The sequence below is a fragment of the Mustela nivalis genome, assembly GCF_964662115.1.
Source record: "Mustela nivalis genome assembly, chromosome: 2".
In the NCBI taxonomy this organism is placed as follows: Eukaryota; Metazoa; Chordata; class Mammalia; order Carnivora; family Mustelidae; genus Mustela; species Mustela nivalis.
In genome coordinates this window covers 180,013,947-180,025,464 of record NC_139021.1, presented here as the reverse complement: position 1 = coordinate 180,025,464, position 11,518 = coordinate 180,013,947, and the positions used below count along the sequence as shown (strand labels likewise).

The 11,518-nt window shown below is 54.2% G+C and overlaps 1 protein-coding gene across 1 annotated transcript in view; it reads right to left on the bottom strand.

The window, feature by feature from the left end:
• Positions 1-11,518, bottom strand: part of LHPP (phospholysine phosphohistidine inorganic pyrophosphate phosphatase) — a 112,730-nt gene that overhangs the window by 23,613 nt on the left and 77,599 nt on the right. The window lies entirely within an intron of this gene.

Genomic DNA, 11,518 nt, shown 5'->3' with positions numbered 1-11,518 from the left:
ACCATATGACCCACCAGTCCCACTCCGAGGTATATACCCAAGTGAAAGAAGCCGGTAAAAAAAGACCACTTTTCACATTGTTCCACTCATACGAAATGTCCACAACAGGTAAACCTACAGGGATGGAGAGTACGTTAGTGGTTGCTTTGGGCAGGGGAGATGGGGTGGGTAGCTACATGGGGAGGATGGTACACACCATTCTTTTAGAAGTGATGCAAATGTTCTAAAATTGGCCAATGGTGATGGTGATTGTACATACTAAAAACTCTGGAATTATACATTTTACATGGGTAAACTATGTGGTTCTAGATTCTACCTCAATAAAGCTTTTTACTTAAAAAAAACCCCACACATTTAAAGGGACTGATAAGAGCAAAGATGGAAAGCTGACACGCAACACAGGCGGCATTCCAAGTCAGTGGGGGGAAAGGGTGGCGACTGAAGCGGGTGTTTGAAGAGCTGCTGGCTACCATATAGACAATACAATCAGGTCCCTACCTCACGCCATGTGTACCAGTCACATTCAAGTAGAGTCAGAACCTGAATGTGCCAAGCAAAACTTTTGAACTCCTGGAGGAGAATGCAGAAGAGTATCTTTCCAACGACGGGGAGGGGAAGATGTGCTGGAGAAGACACAAAATGCATATTTCAATTTAAACCTTTCATTCAGTAAGACACCATAAACTAAAAATACAAACCACAGGGGAGCCTGGGTGGCTCCATTGGTAAAAAGTCTACCTTCAGCTCGGGTTGTGATCTTGGGGTCCTGGGATCGAGCCCCACACTGGGCTCCCTGCTCAGTGGAGAGTCTGCTTCTCTTTCTCTCTTTCTGCCCCTCCCCCAGCTCACACTCATTCTCACTCTCTCTCTCTCTCAAATAAATAAATCTTTCAAAAAATACAAGCCACAGATGGAGAGTAAATATTTACAACACAAATAACTGACAAAAGAGCATGAGGAGACTGTATTCAGAATTTTAACAAACTACACTTGACTCTTGAACATGGGGATTAGGAGCCCCCCCAGCAGTCAGAAATCCATGCCTAAGTTCCGACTCCCCCCAAACAGCCCACTGTTGGCTGGTAAACTTACCAGTAACATAAACCATAGATTAACGCATTCTGTATGTGTCATACATATATATACTATATCTGTGTGATAAAGTAAGCTTGAGAGTAGAAAATATGAGGAAAATCATCAGAGAAAATACATTTACAGTACCATACTATAAAAAAATTCACGCACCTAAGTGGACCCACGCAGTTCAAACCTGTATTGTTCAAGGGTCAACTGTACTTTTCTTTTTTTTTTTTTTTTTAAAGATTTTTATTTATTCATTTGACAGAGAGAGAGATCACAAGCAGGCAGAGAGGCCGGCAGAGAGAGAGGAGGAAGCAGGCTCCCTGCTGAGCAGAGAGCCCGATGTGAGGCTCGATCCCAGGACCCCAGGATTATGACCTGAGCCGAAGGCAGAGGCTTAACCCACTGAGCCACCCAGGCACCCCTCAACTGTGCTTTAAAGATTTATTGACTGATTTGAGAGTGGGGGTGGGGAGAGGGAGAGAGAACCCTGTGCAGACTCCACGTGGAGGTAGACGCCGAGGCAGGGCTCAATCTCACAACCCCAAGATCATGACTTGAGCCGAAACCAAGATTCAGAAGCTTAATTGACTGTGCCACCCAGGGCCCTGAGTCACCTGTGATTTTATTTTATTTTAAAGAAGATTTTATTTATTTATTTGACTGACAGAGATCACAAGTAGGCAGAGAGGCAGGCAGAGGGGGAGGGATAAGCAGGCTCCCTGCTAAGCAGAGAGCCCAATGCGGCTCCATCCCAGGACCTTGAGATCATGACCTGAGCTGAAGGCAGAAGCTTCACTGACTGAACCACCCAGGTGCCCCGGTCACCTGTAATTTTAAAAGTGACGAGTACTCCACAGTAAAGTGTACGAAGGACATGAGTAGATCATCCACAAAGGGAAACCAGAACAGTCATTAAACGTTTGAACGTGAGCTCAACCATGCCGAAAGCACGGGGTGTGCTGCTTATATTAAAGCGATATTACTACACATCCTCCAGATTTGGAAAAGCTTTTGAAAAACTTAACAGTACTGAGAGCTGGCAAGGAAGTGGGAAAATCGGGTTCTCTTCCACTGCTGGAGGGGACAGAAACAGCACATGCCCCGTGGAGCCACCAGCAGTATCTGAGCCCGTTCGCTCCCGGCCAGCCGCCCTGCTTCTGAGTCAGGGCGCGCTAACCTTCCCCGATAACAGGAGTCACTGAACTTTGCTGAAAGAAATCAAAGATTCCTGGCTCCAAAGTCAGACTTGCCAGGACAGGTCTGGTGAGACGTACGTTTAATCAACTCTCCATGGTGATGCTTACTGCCTGGCAAGTGGGGGAAACCATCCCAAGGAAAACCTAGCACATTTGCACAAGAAGCCATGCCAACACCGTTCACTACAGCATGATTTATAATCATGCAAAAATTGGAAACCATCTACACGTCCATCAGCGGGAGACTGGAGTGCAAACCGTAGGACAGCCGCACATGGAGACTCCGTAACGTAACTCTGGCCGCCTTCCTGGCCAAGCCTGAAAGGCTCCTTCCCTGAGGCTGGCGGGGCCTCTAAATAAATAGGTTCTATGTGCAATTTTCCCCGTTGCTGCCATGCTGCACGAAGGCAGCTGCGGGAAACTGGAAGGCGTTCAGTGCTGTTACCAGTAGCTGTTTCCATCCAGGGGCAGTGTCTCACACTCGCCGGTCCCATGGCGGTGGCAGGGCTGCTCTGAGCAGGAGGTCCTTCTGTGAAAGGGAGGCCAAACCGTGGTGCCATGAGATGCTTCTAGAAAGGGGATTCTGGGGTACGCTCAGTCAGTCAGGACACGTGTGTACTCAGGATAAGCACTGGGCAGACCCAGCGACAGCCTCGGGAAGGCCTTTGGGAGGACGTGTTTGAGCATTCCGGGCCGTCCGCGAGCTAGGCGAAAGCAGCCAGCTTTCCCCAAAGCCCTTTTCCATGGAATCTCCTTTCCTAGAAACCTCTCTGGGCCTCGAAGGGGCCCTCCAAGCAGCCTGGCACGGGTGTGGCCCAAGATAAATGATGCAAAAGACTCTTTCTCCAACCGTCCAAACCCACAGTGTGCAAGCCAAGAGTGTGTTGCCACTGGAGGCTGGGCGCCGCAGAAGACTCAAGCAGCCTCTGGAAAGCACAGCAGGGGCAAAAGACGGACGGTCTAACCCACGGAGTCCTGGTGGTATCAGCGTTCCCTCGGCCGGCTTCCCTGGCTGGGCCGGTGTGGGGATGTGGGTGGCCATGACGGTGTGGTCTCACCTCAGGGGAGGGAGAGGGGGACACAGACAGGCACGAACCACCACGCAGGAGTCAGAACAGCTACTCGCAGCATGAAAGGGGCTTTGAGGGAGGCCGAGCTGTCTGCGGAGGAGGAAGGAAGGAGGTGTGCGCAGGCACACGCAGGTGTGGGTGAGGAGGGGCCTGTCGCCAGGGAGGGAGCGACGCAGCCTCGCTCATGCTGCGGGAGGGGTGGGGGAGGGCAGTGCCAGGCTGGGCCTCGAAGGCCACCTGGCCTCATCCGAAGAGGGAGGAATGCGGGGGCAGACGCAGGCAAGCTTGCCCGCCACCTACCTCAGGGCCCTGCCTCCCTGGGGGCCCTGGAAGCCGGAGGCAGGCCCTCTGGACAGAGTCAAGAGTGACAGTTTATGAACCTAATTAACGTTTTTCTTTGGATCAATAAAATCGCAGGGGGGGCTCGTTCCAGGGCACGTCTTGCCTCAGAGAAGAGGTGACATGGGAGTGAGGCCGCATGGGTGGGCTCAGGATGGGCCTGTCCCCTGTGCCCAGGAGGCTGGCATGGGTCCCGGGGACAGCCCATCTCCGGCTGGCTGGAGCCTGGGGAGCCACCCTAGGTCTGGTCCTCAGCGCCCAGAACCTGGCGGCCAGGACCCCCTTGTTCATCTCCTGGTCAAGCACAGATCTGGGCTGGGGGGCGCACCTCCCGGGGCCTTATTCTTCCAGCTCTAAAGTGGGGAAGATAATGGCACCTACTCCTACTAGTGATCACACGAGCTGGCACCAGGCCTAACTCAGTGGGCTTGGTGGGCACTGGTATGAAATTCCCCATCCTCAGAACGCAAGGAATGGCTCTTGCTCGGAATCTGTTAGCGGCGCTGCGTGGATGGCGCAACGTACCCGGCAGCTCCAGGACCATCAGCCAAGTCACCTTGACACCAGCCGTGTTCAGCAGCTCACGCAGGGACGGGCCAGAGGGGTGGGAAGGAGGCAGAGGCTGGGGAAGGAGGGAGCGGGGATGGCAGGTCTCCCCGGGCACATGGACACTGACCACGGGCACCCCGTGGGGGACACCACCCTGGCGCTCTCCCCGGTCCTCCCGCCATCCCTTGCTCAGGGATGTGTGTCCTGACGCAGAAGAGACCCCTGCACCCTGCGTTTCCAGCAGGCCTGGGGGACGGGCCGTGGAGGGGAACCTTGGGGGCAGGATACGGAGGGGGACTGGGCCAACCGCCACGGCCCAAGCGTGCCCCCAAATTCCCTCGCTACCTCACACTTCATACTAGCACTCTATGTTCTCCTGAGTTCTTAATGGGTTTTTGCTTTAAATATATTTCTGGGAAAGCTATATTTTTACTCCTGTCCTGCCAGGTTTTTGTTTTTGTTTTTTTCTTTTTTAAATAAGTGTGTACTCCATTAGGCAGTAAAATCTCCACATGAAGTCATTCTCGACAGCTAATAATCAAAACTCTGGGTGTTCAGAGAACAAAGCGATTAAGAAAACCAGGCCCGAGCGCTCCAGACCACAGAGCAGTGACCGGTGTGGCTGAGACCCACGCTTGCCTTCGGCTTGTGTCCCCGTTGTATGAGCTACTGATGGCCAATGTCACTGCAGCACCCAATGGGCGCGAGCCTCTCTGTGGGCCAGCCGGCCACCCGGAGTCCTCGCCGGGCCACACCTCTCCCTGCCCCGGCTATCCTGCTCGGCCACCACTCCCGCTCACGCACCCACCATGCCACACGGTGGAAGCCAGACTCACTCGTCCACACAAACAAGGCCTTCTGCAGCCAGGGTGCAGAGGGACAGGTCATGGCCCCCGCGCCTTGGGGCAGGTGACACGGGAAGGGTCAGGGACACATGGAGGAGGTGGACATAGGAACTAGCCACCTCCCACCCCCCATTTTCATCATTTACCCACAGAGGTTGAAACCGTGACCTTGGAAGTCCAGCCTCCAGAACAGTGAGAAAAGAAGCATCTGGTGGGTCAGCCCTGGTCTGTAGTGTTTTGTCTCGGCAGCATCCCCCGCCTCCCAGCCCCGCTGCTGCCGTTCTGCTTTCTGTCTGCACGACTGTGCCCCTCCTGGCTGGCTCAAATAGAATACGACGGTGTCTCGTCCTTGTGCATCAGCCTGTTTCGCCCAGCACAAAGCCCTTTGGGGACACCCGTGTCGTAGCCTGTGTCAGAACTTCGTGCTGAATGATCCGCCACCGTAAGGACAGACCACACTGTGCTTATCCCGTCACCCGCTGATGGACACGTGGGTCATCGCCACCTCTCGGGGACTGGGAGGCAGCATGCTGCGAACACACGTGTACGAGGACAGGGTCAAGGCCCTGCCTGCGCTTCCTTCCTCAGCGCGGTGAGTCTGAGAGCTCCCCGTGAAGCACGGGGAAGGACACACGGGGCCGAGGTGCCCTTCTCAGCATGTCGTCAGGAGCACGTATGTGCCACCAACCTTGATCGCCAGGCTACGGTCCAGCCCACCAGCTCCTCCACTGTAAACTTCCTAGTTTTCCCTTTGTGACCGCTGAGTATCTGGCATGTTAAGGTCATGCAAATACCCTGTTTCTGCTTACACTTCCAGAAAGTTCTGTTTGGAACCTGCCAGGCTGGAGATGTCTAATGATGGGTGAGGACAGAGATCAGGAGGCCACCAGAGGCAGAGGTCGGGAAGCTGGGTTTAAGGCCTGCAGGGTCACCTGGGGGGAGAATGGAAGCGGAGAGCCTCGGTGGGCCTGGCCAAGTCCCGATGCCTGTGGCATCTGGAGACCAGCAACAGAAGGGGACAGGAGGGAGACCAAAGAAGCCCCGTGAGTGACGTCACACATCGAGGCCGTGAGAAGACACATGGCCTCAGCTGGTGAAACATGGGAACCTATTCCTAGTTCTTCAAGATAACAAACACGGTCCCCACCGCCGCAACCCTGCCCTCACCCTGTCTCTCCTGCCTTCCATGCTCTCCTGCTCCTGTCTCCACACATCCTCCCTCTCAACCTCCGGGGTCCACCTCACATGCTGCACCCCTGCGGCCCTTCCAGGGGCTCAGTGGGACGAGACTGCTCCCCTCCCTTAGCCCAGGCTCTTCAGGACTCTGGTTGTGCCTCTGGGACAGCACCCATGCTCAGGTCAGCCCCTGTGACCTTGGAGCTCCAGGAGCAGCTCCCTGCCTCTGACGTTCCACAGTCCAGATGTCCCCACCCCTCTGCACACAGGACACCCCATGGGTTTAAAGCCGAGCAACCCCCGTCACGTCAGTCCTTGGAGCCAGGTGTGAGGAAGAGTCCGTTGCCAGTCACCTGCACTACACCAGGCACAACCACAGACACAGCTCCCAAGGCACTGGGCACCGGGGTGGCCCAGCCTGAGCCTGGTGGGCTCACGGACAGGTACACGCAGTGGCCACAGGTTAGCTGTGCTGTGCTGCAGGCCTGGGGCCCGTGGGTCTGGAGGCCTTGAGGGTAGCTGTTCATGTCCCAGGCCTCCGACATCAACTCACACCTGTCCCGTCTCGGGGACAAGCAGTCACGATCTGGGAACATGGCATCTTCTGTGCTCCAGGTGTGGTAAGCCGCCTCGCTCCAACCTGTCTCTGTGACTAACTAGTGCAAGCCTGGCAGCGGGGACCTTCTCCCCAGTGGGGACCTTGGGCCACTGGGTGCTCCCCTGGACCTGGCTCTGTCGGTTAGGTGGCTCAGATCATGACCCTGGCGTCCTGGGATCCAGTCCTGTACTAGGCTCCCTCCCCCTTCCCCCTGCCCATGCTATCTCTCTAGTTTGCTCTCTCTCAAATAAATAAAATCTAAAATAAATAAATAAATGTTCTCTCTGACCCAACAATTCCACTTTGGGGTGTTTATCTTAAAGAATCAGGGTGCCCGGGTGGCACAGTCAGTTAAGCGCGTGTCTGACTTATGGCACGGCATCGGGCCCCACACTCAGCGTGGGGTCTGCTTGAGCGTCTCTCTCCCTCTCCTCTGCCCCTCCCCACTCATGCACACTCGCTCTCTAAAATAAATAAATACATCTCTGAAAAAAAATTAAAAATAAACAATCAAATGAGTATACAAAAAATAGGTTTGCGGTAAAATGCACATAAGGTTCAGATACAAGATAAACCAGTATGTGCACCAGTGTCGGTTCTGAGCGGTGATGAGTGGACCCCAGAAACGTAAGGTGTGAACCAGAGAAGGAACTGGGGGAAGGGCAGACAGGAGCTCTCTGCTGTCTGGGTAACTTTTCTGTAGCTATGAAATTATTCCAAAATAAAAAGTTTATTTTTAAAAATACACACACATATGTTTGCATAGGAATTTTCACTGCAACACTGTCTAAAATAGGGGGAAGTGCGAAACAGCGACGTCTACCAGCCTGGGAGTCGTTAAGCAGATGACAGTGCGACTGTCCCACATGTGCGCAGCTGCAGGACAGGGAGGTGGCCCCTTATAGTCAACACGGACACCAGGGCACACACACGGGGGGTGGCGGGAAGCAGGTCTACTAAACTTTACACTGAGGGTGTGATTCCATTCAAGTAAAAAAGTACGTGCACGTAAAAGAGCCCAGGGGCTCTTGGGTGGCTCAGTCAGTTAAGCGTCTGCCTTCAGCTCTGGTCATGATCCCAGGGTCCTGGGATCAAGCCCTGTGCTGGGCTCCCTGCTCTGCGGGGAGTCTGCTTCTCCCTCTCCCGCTCCCCCTGCTTGTGTTCTCTCTTTCACTGTCTCTCTCTCAATCTGCCAAATAAATAAATAAAATCTTTAAAAAAAAAAAAAAAACGAGCCCAGGAGGACGGACGTCACTGAAGAGAGAGGACTGTCTCTCGGAGTGTGACGATGAGGTGACTTCAGTGTGACGATGAGGTGACTTCACTTTGCAGGGGCGCATTGCTGCGTTACTAGAACAGTGTTTCTTCCCATCCTTCGCTGCTTTGTGCCAGCGCCCACCAGCTCGCCATGGGATGAGCCCAGAGGCTGCCCACCTGGTCTCCCTGCTTTGCCCTCTCCCCGTCACCTGAGCCAACAAAGCGGCAGAGGGACCCCTTTAAATCCTGGAGTCAGACCATAGCTGAACTCCGCACAAAACCCCTACATGGGCCCCCTCTGCGAATAGAACTGATCCTTCTCCCGCCGGCTGCTGAGGCTTCCGTTCCTCTTTCCTGCCCCAGCTGCCCCGCTCCGGGCCGGTCCTTCCCCAGCAATCTGCGCAGCCCCTGCCACCTACTCCAAGGCGTTGTTCAAATCTCACGCGACCCCATGTTTCTGCCCGCACCCCTTCATTGTCAGGAGCCCCTCTCGTCTCCCCGCCCACAATACGACCCGCTTCCTTAGCGTCCTGATCTCCCGTCCTCCTCCGTGTGGTCCTCGAGCAGGACTGAGGCCGCTCACGTGCCCAGCGTGGCGGGAGCTGGCACCGAGTGGCCGTTCCGTGAGTGCAGGTTAAAGCAGCGAACGGCTCAACGTAAAAACACCATAAAACCACTTCCACTTAAGAGTTCTTCGAGCTCATGGAGGAGCTGGCCTCCATCAGACAAGGTCGACATCTTGCACGTTATTTGGCAAGTGTCTTGAATGGAAGTGAATAAATTTAGTCTTTTCCTTACATATTTTTGTAAAGATTTTATTTATTATTATTTGAGAGAAAAGGAGAGAGCTTGCATGAGCGGGGAGGGGCCAAGGAGAGGGGAGAGGGGGAAGCATCTGAAGGAGACTCCATACTGAGCGAGGAGCCCAGTGCGGGGCTCGATCCCACGACCCCAAGATGATGACCTGCGCCGAAACCAAGAGTCAGACACTCAACCGACTGAGCCACCCCAGCACCCCTACATAGATACATATTTTACATAAGTACCATATCCAGCATTGAGCCCAATGTGGGGCTCGAACTCATGACCATGAGATCAAGACCTGAACTGAGACCAGGAGTTGGCTACTTAATCAACTGAGCTGCACAGGCGCTCCTTTTTTTACACATTTTTACCCAACCTTCACACATGGCTGCTCACTCCTTAAAAAGTTTAACATGAAGTCACCCTACGACACAGAAATTCCACAACTAGTCACATACCAAGACAATTAAAAATAAACGTCCACTAGGGGTGCCTGGGTGGCTGAGAGGGTTGAAGCCTCTGCCTTCGGCTCAGGTCATGATCTCAGGGCCCTGGGATCTGGCCCCGCATTGGGCTCTCTGCTCATCGGGGAACCTGTTTCCCCCCACCCCCCCATCTGCCTCTCTGCCTACTTGTGATCTCTGTCAAATAAATAAATAAAATCTTTAAAAAAAAATACACGTCCACCAAAAATGTGTACACGAATGTTCACAGCAGCATTTGCACAAGATCTGAAAATGAAACAAGTGTTCGTCAGCGGATGGACAGCTAAGTCAGAGGTAGTCTCGACACAGGAGGGAACGTCGCTCCGCCAATGAGGAGGGAGGCACTGATGCACGCTACCACACGGACAAACCGGAACACGGGGCGCTAAGTGAGAACAGCCAGTCCCAACAAAGGCCGCACGACTCCACTGAGACGAAACGTCTGCACCAGACAAATCCGCAGACTGATGGAGACCTGAGGGCCCCAGGGCCAGGCTTTGGGGGCCAGAGCAGAAACTGCCAATGGGTATGGGGTTTCCTTGTAGGGTAACAGAAATGTTCTGGAATTAGAAAGCGGCGATAGTGGCACAACTTTGTGAATATTCTAAAAACTTAAACCCCACTGAATTGCACACTTTAAAGGGAATTCCATAGTATGTAAATTATATTTCAATTAAAACATTTTTTTTAAACCTAGCGGCTCGTAGGGTGAAAGCTCTGACTTGGGACTGATCCCAGTTGGGCTGTCCCCTTCATCCCCACGGGCCCGGGGCCAGCTCGCTGCCCGACTCACAATAAATAGGTGCCTCATGACTGTTAGCTGCGGGGAGGGGCCTCCGATGGAACCCAGTGCACGGGCTGTGTGCCAGGGCCAGGGAGTGGGCCATCCACACAGCGGGTAGACGGCCAGGCCATGGACAGTCGTGATGGCCAGAAGGACTATGAGGGGCTCCTGTGGGGAGCCATGGAGACAGAGGGACACTGTTCCTCCAGTCTGGAGCAGAACTGCGGGGGCAGAGGGTGCCTCCTGGAGGAAGTGACCGCCAACCTGACCTTTGAAGGGTAAGCGTGGATCAGCTCAGGGAGAGCTGGGTCTGGAACAGACATCATGTGCAGTACTCCTAGAAGCCCCTAAAGAGATTTAAGCTGGGGGGAATTGGCCAGATTTGCCTGTTAGAAATAAATCACAGGGGCACCTGGGAGGCCGAGTTGGTTAAGCGACCAATTCTCAGTTTTGGGCTCAGGTCACGCTCTCATGGGTGGAACCCCGCATGGTGCCCTGAGCTCAGTGGAAGTCGGGGTGCACCTACTGGCGGGAAATCCGAACAATAGTTACCTGCGGAGGAGAGGGGAGTGCTGACCAAGAAGGGGCGTGAGAGAACCTTCCGGAACATTACACAGATGGATCTGGGTGGTGGCTCATGGGGGTACACGTATGTACAAATTCATCGAGCTGTACATTTCAGAATCATGCACTTTACTATTCATTATGAACATTTAAAAGAAGTAACAGATAAAATCTACTGTGAACAGTCAGTACCCAGCAACACCGTGCGCCCTGGGTCTTTCCCTTCATGGCGTCCACCACATCTGAGATGGTTGGAGGGAGGCCCCTGTCTCCCTTCTAGACCCTGGGCTCCCTGAAGGCCGTGATACCCCCCGCTGGGCTGCCAGGCGCATCGAGCCATCCAGCAAATACCTCTCAGCGAAGGAGTCACATGTGACAAACTGTTCTCAGGCTGCCGTGCCCTCCACACTCCTGTTGGCTCTTTCGGCCCTGCCTTCAGACGGAGCATGACCAAGCTCAGCGCCAGCCGGACCTGGACAGCTGCAGAGAAGCCGCCTGATGGCCGTCCCGCTGGGGCCACGGTGCTGCGCGGCCAGTGACCGCACTCAAGGGGCCGAGAGGCCGCACACCCACATCCGCACTTCCCCAGACGCCCGACCCAAAGCTGTCGAGAGAAAAGAAGTCAAATCTTTGCAGCTGCCCCAGCCCCGCAGTCTTACGTCCAGACGAAACCAAGAGCAGCTCCCTGCGGTGGGAGACAGAAGGCAGGACAGACACACTGCTAGCTGCTGCCGTGCTGACCAGAGCTGGAAAAGGAGCCTCATCCAG